The following is a 12,967-nucleotide window of genomic DNA, read 5'->3' on the forward strand; positions in this document are numbered from 1 at the left end:
TCAATTTGGCCCATTCACTTTTCACACTTCCTCCTTTTGTTTTTTATCTTTCACACTTTTGACTTTCTTTATTCATCCAAATAGCAAACTCATCACCACTCAACCTGACCAACTCGGCTATGTCCCCGTGCTGCAGTTCTCTGTCTTATCTAGATCATTTGCAATTGAATGGAATAGATCCCTTTTGGACAAAGTGGATTCACCTGCTGCTGCAGTGACCACAGGTGTGATAAGATCTAGAATTGGCATCTGGTGCGATCTCTCCGCTTCCACTCCAAAGAAAGTTACCTGTTTATTCCTATCATGCATTGGTTTTTGGGGTTTTCTTTGAGTAATGATGATCTCTTTAGTAGTCTGTTGGCGCCCTCTCCTGGAGGAATAGTTTGCTTGCTCTTGGACATTCTAAAAGAGAGGTCATGATAGACATTGAGCTTCTGAGCTCAATTGGGGACAGTCATGGGTGATGAATGTTTGCAACCTACTGCGAAGCCTCATACCGCAATATAAGGAACGTCAAATACTAAGAAAGGGCGGCCTATGAAAGAATTACTACTTTCAATAAGTACACTTAAACGGCTAATTGGGAATAGAAAAACTGTAAAAAGCCCTCTGAGAAAGCCCCCCTCTAACCTTTGATAGTAAGCTTTTCTGTAGTCTGCCTGTTGATGTATTTTCCGTTTGAACTGTGCACAACATGAAGAGACGGAACACTGGCGGCTTGTCACAATGCCCCCCGATGACATCACAATAGCGCTGCTGCCTAGAAAACAAGCTGCGCAGAAGAAGTTGTTCTTTGGGTGGGAGGGTGGGCTAGTGGAAGGAGGGGGCAATCTCTTTTTTTCCCGGGTGGTAGGGGGATGACAGGAGAAGGGAAGCGGGTGGTGAGAAAGGTACAGAGGGCAGGGTTTGGGGGCTGGGAAGGAAAGGGAAAAGATTAGGGTTTGGGGATGATGAAAGGGCTTTCTACGGGTAAGGATGGCAAAGGGTGGCAGTGACGGAAAGTCAGGCAACCTGTCCTGTCCGTCTTTTTGTATCGTGAATTGGAAAGACTGCAAGGGGGAGGGGAGTTGCTTGCGCCCTAAAGGAGGAGTTATTCAGATTCATTGCAGTGGGCGGCGGCTGCAAAACGCACCATTCTTCTTGTTTTTGCTCTGCAAAGCAGCCTTTTCAAGGGTTGGCTTGGGTGACAAAATGTCTTGTGTAGGCGTGGGTTTGTCTCCCTCTCGCTCTCTCTCCCTAAGATGTGTCCGGCATAGGCCAGGGTGCCACTCGAGGCCCAAACCAATTCTGGTTATCGCTTCTCGGCCTTTTGGCTAAGATCAAGTGTAGTATCTGTTCTAAAAGGTGGTTTAAGGCTCCGGCCACCTTAGTACAATGATGCAATGCACACTGGAAGGTTGCGCTTGTTAGTACTTTGGGAGGATAGTATATCCATCTAGAGGAAACCATGGCCCTACTAGGATCGAGGCTATTAGACTGAGTAAGTGTGGGGGCTATGGTGCAATGTGCCCCAGGATTGATGACCCTGGAGTGAGTCTGAGCTTGCTGGCTTTGGACCCCGGCAAGCCTTGGGCTCTGTAGCACACCGTACCTTGCCCTTTCATACTTTCTGAGCATATTGCTCTATCCCGGCCTTCTGGCTAGGAAGGGAAATTTTTATAATCATGGTCGGAGGTCCGTTCAGCTTTGGGCTGAGAAACCAACACCCGGTTGGAGGTCCGGGTCAGCTTCGGCTGAGAAACCAACACCCGGTTGGAGGTCCGGGTCAGCTTCGGCTGAGAAACCAACACCCGGTTGGAGGTCCGGGTCAGCTTCGGCTGAGAAACCAACACCCGGTTGGAGGTCCGGTTAGCCTTGGGCTGAGAAACCAACACCGGTTGACGGTCCGGGCAGTTTCGGCTGCGAAACCAACAACTAGTAGCTCTCTACTCCACTTGGGTAAGATGCCTGGGTGGACGCTGGGAGCAACGACAAGGCTCAACCAGGCTTCGGCTTGGGGGAGCACCGAAGATCCCTGACCCTTGCTGTGGCCTTCTGGCTCGGAGGGACGGGGTTGATTTTTGGGGACCCTCTCCTCACGGAGGGGTCCACACGAATCCTAGCCTTTGCACTGTTTTTGGTGTGACTTCGGTCATGCATTTTTTGCGGTGCTTTGGAAAGCTTCATTAAATCAAAAATCTGTTCTTATCAGTTTAATATCTGATACGTCCCCTATCTGGGGACCATATATTAAATGGATTTTTAGAACAGGGAGATGGAAAAAGAGCTTGCTCTGTCCACTCCACGCATTGACCTGGTATTGCAGTACCTCCAGGAACGGTGCACCCCTTCTTAACCCAGTTTCCAAAAGCAGAACTCAATTCACCTGATTCATATTAGCCCGATTTAATGAATTGGAAGAAAGCATACGTCTTCATATGCACCTCAATTTGGCCCATTCACTTTTCACACTTCCTCCTTTTGTTTTTTATCTTTCACACTTTTGACTTTCTTTATTCATCCAAATAGCAAACTCATCACCACTCAACCTGACCAACTCGGCTATGTCCCCGTGCTGCAGTTCTCTGTCTTATCTAGATCATTTGCAATTGAATGGAATAGATCCCTTTTGGACAAAGTGGATTCACCTGCTGCTGCAGTGACCACAGGTGTGATAAGATCTAGAATTGGCATCTGGTGCGATCTCTCCGCTTCCACTCCAAAGAAAGTTACCTGTTTATTCCTATCATGCATTGGTTTTTGGGGTTTTCTTTGAGTAATGATGATCTCTTTAGTAGTCTGTTGGCGCCCTCTCCTGGAGGAATAGTTTGCTTGCTCTTGGACATTCTAAAAGAGAGGTCATGATAGACATTGAGCTTCTGAGCTCAATTGGGGACAGTCATGGGTGATGAATGTTTGCAACCTACTGCGAAGCCTCATACCGCAATATAAGGAACGTCAAATACTAAGAAAGGGCGGCCTATGAAAGAATTACTACTTTCAATAAGTACACTTAAACGGCTAATTGGGAATAGAAAAACTGTAAAAAGCCCTCTGAGAAAGCCCCCCTCTAACCTTTGATAGTAAGCTTTTCTGTAGTCTGCCTGTTGATGTATTTTCCGTTTGAACTGTGCACAACATGAAGAGACGGAACACTGGCGGCTTGTCACAATGCCCCCCGATGACATCACAATAGCGCTGCTGCCTAGAAAACAAGCTGCGCAGAAGAAGTTGTTCTTTGGGTGGGAGGGTGGGCTAGTGGAAGGAGGGGGCAATCTCTTTTTTTCCCGGGTGGTAGGGGGATGACAGGAGAAGGGAAGCGGGTGGTGAGAAAGGTACAGAGGGCAGGGTTTGGGGGCTGGGAAGGAAAGGGAAAAGATTAGGGTTTGGGGATGATGAAAGGGCTTTCTACGGGTAAGGATGGCAAAGGGTGGCAGTGACGGAAAGTCAGGCAACCTGTCCTGTCCGTCTTTTTGTATCGTGAATTGGAAAGACTGCAAGGGGGAGGGGAGTTGCTTGCGCCCTAAAGGAGGAGTTATTCAGATTCATTGCAGTGGGCGGCGGCTGCAAAACGCACCATTCTTCTTGTTTTTGCTCTGCAAAGCAGCCTTTTCAAGGGTTGGCTTGGGTGACAAAATGTCTTGTGTAGGCGTGGGTTTGTCTCCCTCTCGCTCTCTCTCCCTAAGATGTGTCCGGCATAGGCCAGGGTGCCACTCGAGGCCCAAACCAATTCTGGTTATCGCTTCTCGGCCTTTTGGCTAAGATCAAGTGTAGTATCTGTTCTTATCAGTTTAATATCTGATACGTCCCCTATCTGGGGACCATATATTAAATGGATTTTTAGAACAGGGAGATGGAAAAAGAGCTTGCTCTGTCCACTCCACGCATTGACCTGGTATTGCAGTACCTCCAGGAACGGTGCACCCCTTCTTAACCCAGTTTCCAAAAGCAGAACTCAATTCACCTGATTCATATTAGCCCGATTTAATGAATTGGAAGAAAGCATACGTCTTCATATGCACCTCAATTTGGCCCATTCACTTTTCACACTTCCTCCTTTTGTTTTTTATCTTTCACACTTTTGACTTTCTTTATTCATCCAAATAGCAAACTCATCACCACTCAACCTGACCAACTCGGCTATGTCCCCGTGCTGCAGTTCTCTGTCTTATCTAGATCATTTGCAATTGAATGGAATAGATCCCTTTTGGACAAAGTGGATTCACCTGCTGCTGCAGTGACCACAGGTGTGATAAGATCTAGAATTGGCATCTGGTGCGATCTCTCCGCTTCCACTCCAAAGAAAGTTACCTGTTTATTCCTATCATGCATTGGTTTTTGGGGTTTTCTTTGAGTAATGATGATCTCTTTAGTAGTCTGTTGGCGCCCTCTCCTGGAGGAATAGTTTGCTTGCTCTTGGACATTCTAAAAGAGAGGTCATGATAGACATTGAGCTTCTGAGCTCAATTGGGGACAGTCATGGGTGATGAATGTTTGCAACCTACTGCGAAGCCTCATACCGCAATATAAGGAACGTCAAATACTAAGAAAGGGCGGCCTATGAAAGAATTACTACTTTCAATAAGTACACTTAAACGGCTAATTGGGAATAGAAAAACTGTAAAAAGCCCTCTGAGAAAGCCCCCCTCTAACCTTTGATAGTAAGCTTTTCTGTAGTCTGCCTGTTGATGTATTTTCCGTTTGAACTGTGCACAACATGAAGAGACGGAACACTGGCGGCTTGTCACAATGCCCCCCGATGACATCACAATAGCGCTGCTGCCTAGAAAACAAGCTGCGCAGAAGAAGTTGTTCTTTGGGTGGGAGGGTGGGCTAGTGGAAGGAGGGGGCAATCTCTTTTTTTCCCGGGTGGTAGGGGGATGACAGGAGAAGGGAAGCGGGTGGTGAGAAAGGTACAGAGGGCAGGGTTTGGGGGCTGGGAAGGAAAGGGAAAAGATTAGGGTTTGGGGATGATGAAAGGGCTTTCTACGGGTAAGGATGGCAAAGGGTGGCAGTGACGGAAAGTCAGGCAACCTGTCCTGTCCGTCTTTTTGTATCGTGAATTGGAAAGACTGCAAGGGGGAGGGGAGTTGCTTGCGCCCTAAAGGAGGAGTTATTCAGATTCATTGCAGTGGGCGGCGGCTGCAAAACGCACCATTCTTCTTGTTTTTGCTCTGCAAAGCAGCCTTTTCAAGGGTTGGCTTGGGTGACAAAATGTCTTGTGTAGGCGTGGGTTTGTCTCCCTCTCGCTCTCTCTCCCTAAGATGTGTCCGGCATAGGCCAGGGTGCCACTCGAGGCCCAAACCAATTCTGGTTATCGCTTCTCGGCCTTTTGGCTAAGATCAAGTGTAGTATCTGTTCTTATCAGTTTAATATCTGATACGTCCCCTATCTGGGGACCATATATTAAATGGATTTTTAGAACAGGGAGATGGAAAAAGAGCTTGCTCTGTCCACTCCACGCATTGACCTGGTATTGCAGTACCTCCAGGAACGGTGCACCCCTTCTTAACCCAGTTTCCAAAAGCAGAACTCAATTCACCTGATTCATATTAGCCCGATTTAATGAATTGGAAGAAAGCATACGTCTTCATATGCACCTCAATTTGGCCCATTCACTTTTCACACTTCCTCCTTTTGTTTTTTATCTTTCACACTTTTGACTTTCTTTATTCATCCAAATAGCAAACTCATCACCACTCAACCTGACCAACTCGGCTATGTCCCCGTGCTGCAGTTCTCTGTCTTATCTAGATCATTTGCAATTGAATGGAATAGATCCCTTTTGGACAAAGTGGATTCACCTGCTGCTGCAGTGACCACAGGTGTGATAAGATCTAGAATTGGCATCTGGTGCGATCTCTCCGCTTCCACTCCAAAGAAAGTTACCTGTTTATTCCTATCATGCATTGGTTTTTGGGGTTTTCTTTGAGTAATGATGATCTCTTTAGTAGTCTGTTGGCGCCCTCTCCTGGAGGAATAGTTTGCTTGCTCTTGGACATTCTAAAAGAGAGGTCATGATAGACATTGAGCTTCTGAGCTCAATTGGGGACAGTCATGGGTGATGAATGTTTGCAACCTACTGCGAAGCCTCATACCGCAATATAAGGAACGTCAAATACTAAGAAAGGGCGGCCTATGAAAGAATTACTACTTTCAATAAGTACACTTAAACGGCTAATTGGGAATAGAAAAACTGTAAAAAGCCCTCTGAGAAAGCCCCCCTCTAACCTTTGATAGTAAGCTTTTCTGTAGTCTGCCTGTTGATGTATTTTCCGTTTGAACTGTGCACAACATGAAGAGACGGAACACTGGCGGCTTGTCACAATGCCCCCCGATGACATCACAATAGCGCTGCTGCCTAGAAAACAAGCTGCGCAGAAGAAGTTGTTCTTTGGGTGGGAGGGTGGGCTAGTGGAAGGAGGGGGCAATCTCTTTTTTTCCCGGGTGGTAGGGGGATGACAGGAGAAGGGAAGCGGGTGGTGAGAAAGGTACAGAGGGCAGGGTTTGGGGGCTGGGAAGGAAAGGGAAAAGATTAGGGTTTGGGGATGATGAAAGGGCTTTCTACGGGTAAGGATGGCAAAGGGTGGCAGTGACGGAAAGTCAGGCAACCTGTCCTGTCCGTCTTTTTGTATCGTGAATTGGAAAGACTGCAAGGGGGAGGGGAGTTGCTTGCGCCCTAAAGGAGGAGTTATTCAGATTCATTGCAGTGGGCGGCGGCTGCAAAACGCACCATTCTTCTTGTTTTTGCTCTGCAAAGCAGCCTTTTCAAGGGTTGGCTTGGGTGACAAAATGTCTTGTGTAGGCGTGGGTTTGTCTCCCTCTCGCTCTCTCTCCCTAAGATGTGTCCGGCATAGGCCAGGGTGCCACTCGAGGCCCAAACCAATTCTGGTTATCGCTTCTCGGCCTTTTGGCTAAGATCAAGTGTAGTATCTGTTCTTATCAGTTTAATATCTGATACGTCCCCTATCTGGGGACCATATATTAAATGGATTTTTAGAACAGGGAGATGGAAAAAGAGCTTGCTCTGTCCACTCCACGCATTGACCTGGTATTGCAGTACCTCCAGGAACGGTGCACCCCTTCTTAACCCAGTTTCCAAAAGCAGAACTCAATTCACCTGATTCATATTAGCCCGATTTAATGAATTGGAAGAAAGCATACGTCTTCATATGCACCTCAATTTGGCCCATTCACTTTTCACACTTCCTCCTTTTGTTTTTTATCTTTCACACTTTTGACTTTCTTTATTCATCCAAATAGCAAACTCATCACCACTCAACCTGACCAACTCGGCTATGTCCCCGTGCTGCAGTTCTCTGTCTTATCTAGATCATTTGCAATTGAATGGAATAGATCCCTTTTGGACAAAGTGGATTCACCTGCTGCTGCAGTGACCACAGGTGTGATAAGATCTAGAATTGGCATCTGGTGCGATCTCTCCGCTTCCACTCCAAAGAAAGTTACCTGTTTATTCCTATCATGCATTGGTTTTTGGGGTTTTCTTTGAGTAATGATGATCTCTTTAGTAGTCTGTTGGCGCCCTCTCCTGGAGGAATAGTTTGCTTGCTCTTGGACATTCTAAAAGAGAGGTCATGATAGACATTGAGCTTCTGAGCTCAATTGGGGACAGTCATGGGTGATGAATGTTTGCAACCTACTGCGAAGCCTCATACCGCAATATAAGGAACGTCAAATACTAAGAAAGGGCGGCCTATGAAAGAATTACTACTTTCAATAAGTACACTTAAACGGCTAATTGGGAATAGAAAAACTGTAAAAAGCCCTCTGAGAAAGCCCCCCTCTAACCTTTGATAGTAAGCTTTTCTGTAGTCTGCCTGTTGATGTATTTTCCGTTTGAACTGTGCACAACATGAAGAGACGGAACACTGGCGGCTTGTCACAATGCCCCCCGATGACATCACAATAGCGCTGCTGCCTAGAAAACAAGCTGCGCAGAAGAAGTTGTTCTTTGGGTGGGAGGGTGGGCTAGTGGAAGGAGGGGGCAATCTCTTTTTTTCCCGGGTGGTAGGGGGATGACAGGAGAAGGGAAGCGGGTGGTGAGAAAGGTACAGAGGGCAGGGTTTGGGGGCTGGGAAGGAAAGGGAAAAGATTAGGGTTTGGGGATGATGAAAGGGCTTTCTACGGGTAAGGATGGCAAAGGGTGGCAGTGACGGAAAGTCAGGCAACCTGTCCTGTCCGTCTTTTTGTATCGTGAATTGGAAAGACTGCAAGGGGGAGGGGAGTTGCTTGCGCCCTAAAGGAGGAGTTATTCAGATTCATTGCAGTGGGCGGCGGCTGCAAAACGCACCATTCTTCTTGTTTTTGCTCTGCAAAGCAGCCTTTTCAAGGGTTGGCTTGGGTGACAAAATGTCTTGTGTAGGCGTGGGTTTGTCTCCCTCTCGCTCTCTCTCCCTAAGATGTGTCCGGCATAGGCCAGGGTGCCACTCGAGGCCCAAACCAATTCTGGTTATCGCTTCTCGGCCTTTTGGCTAAGATCAAGTGTAGTATCTGTTCTTATCAGTTTAATATCTGATACGTCCCCTATCTGGGGACCATATATTAAATGGATTTTTAGAACAGGGAGATGGAAAAAGAGCTTGCTCTGTCCACTCCACGCATTGACCTGGTATTGCAGTACCTCCAGGAACGGTGCACCCCTTCTTAACCCAGTTTCCAAAAGCAGAACTCAATTCACCTGATTCATATTAGCCCGATTTAATGAATTGGAAGAAAGCATACGTCTTCATATGCACCTCAATTTGGCCCATTCACTTTTCACACTTCCTCCTTTTGTTTTTTATCTTTCACACTTTTGACTTTCTTTATTCATCCAAATAGCAAACTCATCACCACTCAACCTGACCAACTCGGCTATGTCCCCGTGCTGCAGTTCTCTGTCTTATCTAGATCATTTGCAATTGAATGGAATAGATCCCTTTTGGACAAAGTGGATTCACCTGCTGCTGCAGTGACCACAGGTGTGATAAGATCTAGAATTGGCATCTGGTGCGATCTCTCCGCTTCCACTCCAAAGAAAGTTACCTGTTTATTCCTATCATGCATTGGTTTTTGGGGTTTTCTTTGAGTAATGATGATCTCTTTAGTAGTCTGTTGGCGCCCTCTCCTGGAGGAATAGTTTGCTTGCTCTTGGACATTCTAAAAGAGAGGTCATGATAGACATTGAGCTTCTGAGCTCAATTGGGGACAGTCATGGGTGATGAATGTTTGCAACCTACTGCGAAGCCTCATACCGCAATATAAGGAACGTCAAATACTAAGAAAGGGCGGCCTATGAAAGAATTACTACTTTCAATAAGTACACTTAAACGGCTAATTGGGAATAGAAAAACTGTAAAAAGCCCTCTGAGAAAGCCCCCCTCTAACCTTTGATAGTAAGCTTTTCTGTAGTCTGCCTGTTGATGTATTTTCCGTTTGAACTGTGCACAACATGAAGAGACGGAACACTGGCGGCTTGTCACAATGCCCCCCGATGACATCACAATAGCGCTGCTGCCTAGAAAACAAGCTGCGCAGAAGAAGTTGTTCTTTGGGTGGGAGGGTGGGCTAGTGGAAGGAGGGGGCAATCTCTTTTTTTCCCGGGTGGTAGGGGGATGACAGGAGAAGGGAAGCGGGTGGTGAGAAAGGTACAGAGGGCAGGGTTTGGGGGCTGGGAAGGAAAGGGAAAAGATTAGGGTTTGGGGATGATGAAAGGGCTTTCTACGGGTAAGGATGGCAAAGGGTGGCAGTGACGGAAAGTCAGGCAACCTGTCCTGTCCGTCTTTTTGTATCGTGAATTGGAAAGACTGCAAGGGGGAGGGGAGTTGCTTGCGCCCTAAAGGAGGAGTTATTCAGATTCATTGCAGTGGGCGGCGGCTGCAAAACGCACCATTCTTCTTGTTTTTGCTCTGCAAAGCAGCCTTTTCAAGGGTTGGCTTGGGTGACAAAATGTCTTGTGTAGGCGTGGGTTTGTCTCCCTCTCGCTCTCTCTCCCTAAGATGTGTCCGGCATAGGCCAGGGTGCCACTCGAGGCCCAAACCAATTCTGGTTATCGCTTCTCGGCCTTTTGGCTAAGATCAAGTGTAGTATCTGTTCTTATCAGTTTAATATCTGATACGTCCCCTATCTGGGGACCATATATTAAATGGATTTTTAGAACAGGGAGATGGAAAAAGAGCTTGCTCTGTCCACTCCACGCATTGACCTGGTATTGCAGTACCTCCAGGAACGGTGCACCCCTTCTTAACCCAGTTTCCAAAAGCAGAACTCAATTCACCTGATTCATATTAGCCCGATTTAATGAATTGGAAGAAAGCATACGTCTTCATATGCACCTCAATTTGGCCCATTCACTTTTCACACTTCCTCCTTTTGTTTTTTATCTTTCACACTTTTGACTTTCTTTATTCATCCAAATAGCAAACTCATCACCACTCAACCTGACCAACTCGGCTATGTCCCCGTGCTGCAGTTCTCTGTCTTATCTAGATCATTTGCAATTGAATGGAATAGATCCCTTTTGGACAAAGTGGATTCACCTGCTGCTGCAGTGACCACAGGTGTGATAAGATCTAGAATTGGCATCTGGTGCGATCTCTCCGCTTCCACTCCAAAGAAAGTTACCTGTTTATTCCTATCATGCATTGGTTTTTGGGGTTTTCTTTGAGTAATGATGATCTCTTTAGTAGTCTGTTGGCGCCCTCTCCTGGAGGAATAGTTTGCTTGCTCTTGGACATTCTAAAAGAGAGGTCATGATAGACATTGAGCTTCTGAGCTCAATTGGGGACAGTCATGGGTGATGAATGTTTGCAACCTACTGCGAAGCCTCATACCGCAATATAAGGAACGTCAAATACTAAGAAAGGGCGGCCTATGAAAGAATTACTACTTTCAATAAGTACACTTAAACGGCTAATTGGGAATAGAAAAACTGTAAAAAGCCCTCTGAGAAAGCCCCCCTCTAACCTTTGATAGTAAGCTTTTCTGTAGTCTGCCTGTTGATGTATTTTCCGTTTGAACTGTGCACAACATGAAGAGACGGAACACTGGCGGCTTGTCACAATGCCCCCCGATGACATCACAATAGCGCTGCTGCCTAGAAAACAAGCTGCGCAGAAGAAGTTGTTCTTTGGGTGGGAGGGTGGGCTAGTGGAAGGAGGGGGCAATCTCTTTTTTTCCCGGGTGGTAGGGGGATGACAGGAGAAGGGAAGCGGGTGGTGAGAAAGGTACAGAGGGCAGGGTTTGGGGGCTGGGAAGGAAAGGGAAAAGATTAGGGTTTGGGGATGATGAAAGGGCTTTCTACGGGTAAGGATGGCAAAGGGTGGCAGTGACGGAAAGTCAGGCAACCTGTCCTGTCCGTCTTTTTGTATCGTGAATTGGAAAGACTGCAAGGGGGAGGGGAGTTGCTTGCGCCCTAAAGGAGGAGTTATTCAGATTCATTGCAGTGGGCGGCGGCTGCAAAACGCACCATTCTTCTTGTTTTTGCTCTGCAAAGCAGCCTTTTCAAGGGTTGGCTTGGGTGACAAAATGTCTTGTGTAGGCGTGGGTTTGTCTCCCTCTCGCTCTCTCTCCCTAAGATGTGTCCGGCATAGGCCAGGGTGCCACTCGAGGCCCAAACCAATTCTGGTTATCGCTTCTCGGCCTTTTGGCTAAGATCAAGTGTAGTATCTGTTCTTATCAGTTTAATATCTGATACGTCCCCTATCTGGGGACCATATATTAAATGGATTTTTAGAACAGGGAGATGGAAAAAGAGCTTGCTCTGTCCACTCCACGCATTGACCTGGTATTGCAGTACCTCCAGGAACGGTGCACCCCTTCTTAACCCAGTTTCCAAAAGCAGAACTCAATTCACCTGATTCATATTAGCCCGATTTAATGAATTGGAAGAAAGCATACGTCTTCATATGCACCTCAATTTGGCCCATTCACTTTTCACACTTCCTCCTTTTGTTTTTTATCTTTCACACTTTTGACTTTCTTTATTCATCCAAATAGCAAACTCATCACCACTCAACCTGACCAACTCGGCTATGTCCCCGTGCTGCAGTTCTCTGTCTTATCTAGATCATTTGCAATTGAATGGAATAGATCCCTTTTGGACAAAGTGGATTCACCTGCTGCTGCAGTGACCACAGGTGTGATAAGATCTAGAATTGGCATCTGGTGCGATCTCTCCGCTTCCACTCCAAAGAAAGTTACCTGTTTATTCCTATCATGCATTGGTTTTTGGGGTTTTCTTTGAGTAATGATGATCTCTTTAGTAGTCTGTTGGCGCCCTCTCCTGGAGGAATAGTTTGCTTGCTCTTGGACATTCTAAAAGAGAGGTCATGATAGACATTGAGCTTCTGAGCTCAATTGGGGACAGTCATGGGTGATGAATGTTTGCAACCTACTGCGAAGCCTCATACCGCAATATAAGGAACGTCAAATACTAAGAAAGGGCGGCCTATGAAAGAATTACTACTTTCAATAAGTACACTTAAACGGCTAATTGGGAATAGAAAAACTGTAAAAAGCCCTCTGAGAAAGCCCCCCTCTAACCTTTGATAGTAAGCTTTTCTGTAGTCTGCCTGTTGATGTATTTTCCGTTTGAACTGTGCACAACATGAAGAGACGGAACACTGGCGGCTTGTCACAATGCCCCCCGATGACATCACAATAGCGCTGCTGCCTAGAAAACAAGCTGCGCAGAAGAAGTTGTTCTTTGGGTGGGAGGGTGGGCTAGTGGAAGGAGGGGGCAATCTCTTTTTTTCCCGGGTGGTAGGGGGATGACAGGAGAAGGGAAGCGGGTGGTGAGAAAGGTACAGAGGGCAGGGTTTGGGGGCTGGGAAGGAAAGGGAAAAGATTAGGGTTTGGGGATGATGAAAGGGCTTTCTACGGGTAAGGATGGCAAAGGGTGGCAGTGACGGAAAGTCAGGCAACCTGTCCTGTCCGTCTTTTTGTATCGTGAATTGGAAAGACTGCAAGGGGGAGGGGAGTTGCTTGC

General features: G+C 46.7%; 7 non-coding genes and 1 pseudogene across 7 annotated transcripts; all 8 read left to right on the top strand.

The window, feature by feature from the left end:
* Nucleotides 1–1,293: 1,293 nt before the first annotated feature.
* LOC142268906 (U2 spliceosomal RNA) lies at nt 1,294–1,436 on the top strand (annotated as a pseudogene).
* Nucleotides 1,437–2,137: 701 nt separating this feature from the next.
* LOC142268903 (U2 spliceosomal RNA) lies at nt 2,138–2,330 on the top strand. Its single transcript, XR_012734487.1, has one exon. It is a non-coding gene; the product is annotated as a U2 spliceosomal RNA (small nuclear RNA).
* Nucleotides 2,331–3,717: 1,387 nt separating this feature from the next.
* LOC142268892 (U2 spliceosomal RNA) lies at nt 3,718–3,908 on the top strand. Its single transcript, XR_012734477.1, has one exon. It is a non-coding gene; the product is annotated as a U2 spliceosomal RNA (small nuclear RNA).
* A 1,387-nt stretch (nt 3,909–5,295) lies between these two features.
* LOC142268893 (U2 spliceosomal RNA) lies at nt 5,296–5,486 on the top strand. The gene has a single exon (XR_012734478.1). It is a non-coding gene; the product is annotated as a U2 spliceosomal RNA (small nuclear RNA).
* A 1,387-nt stretch (nt 5,487–6,873) lies between these two features.
* On the top strand, nt 6,874–7,064 carry LOC142268895 (U2 spliceosomal RNA). The gene has a single exon (XR_012734479.1). It is a non-coding gene; the product is annotated as a U2 spliceosomal RNA (small nuclear RNA).
* Nucleotides 7,065–8,451: 1,387 nt separating this feature from the next.
* On the top strand, nt 8,452–8,642 carry LOC142268897 (U2 spliceosomal RNA). Its single transcript, XR_012734481.1, has one exon. It is a non-coding gene; the product is annotated as a U2 spliceosomal RNA (small nuclear RNA).
* A 1,387-nt stretch (nt 8,643–10,029) lies between these two features.
* Nucleotides 10,030–10,220, top strand: LOC142268898 (U2 spliceosomal RNA). Its single transcript, XR_012734482.1, has one exon. It is a non-coding gene; the product is annotated as a U2 spliceosomal RNA (small nuclear RNA).
* A 1,387-nt stretch (nt 10,221–11,607) lies between these two features.
* On the top strand, nt 11,608–11,798 carry LOC142268899 (U2 spliceosomal RNA). Its single transcript, XR_012734483.1, has one exon. It is a non-coding gene; the product is annotated as a U2 spliceosomal RNA (small nuclear RNA).
* The last annotated feature ends 1,169 nt before the right edge of the window (nt 11,799–12,967 follow it).

Source organism: Anomaloglossus baeobatrachus, unplaced genomic scaffold, assembly GCF_048569485.1.
Source record: "Anomaloglossus baeobatrachus isolate aAnoBae1 unplaced genomic scaffold, aAnoBae1.hap1 Scaffold_3116, whole genome shotgun sequence".
Lineage (NCBI taxonomy): Eukaryota > Metazoa > Chordata > Amphibia > Anura > Aromobatidae > Anomaloglossus > Anomaloglossus baeobatrachus.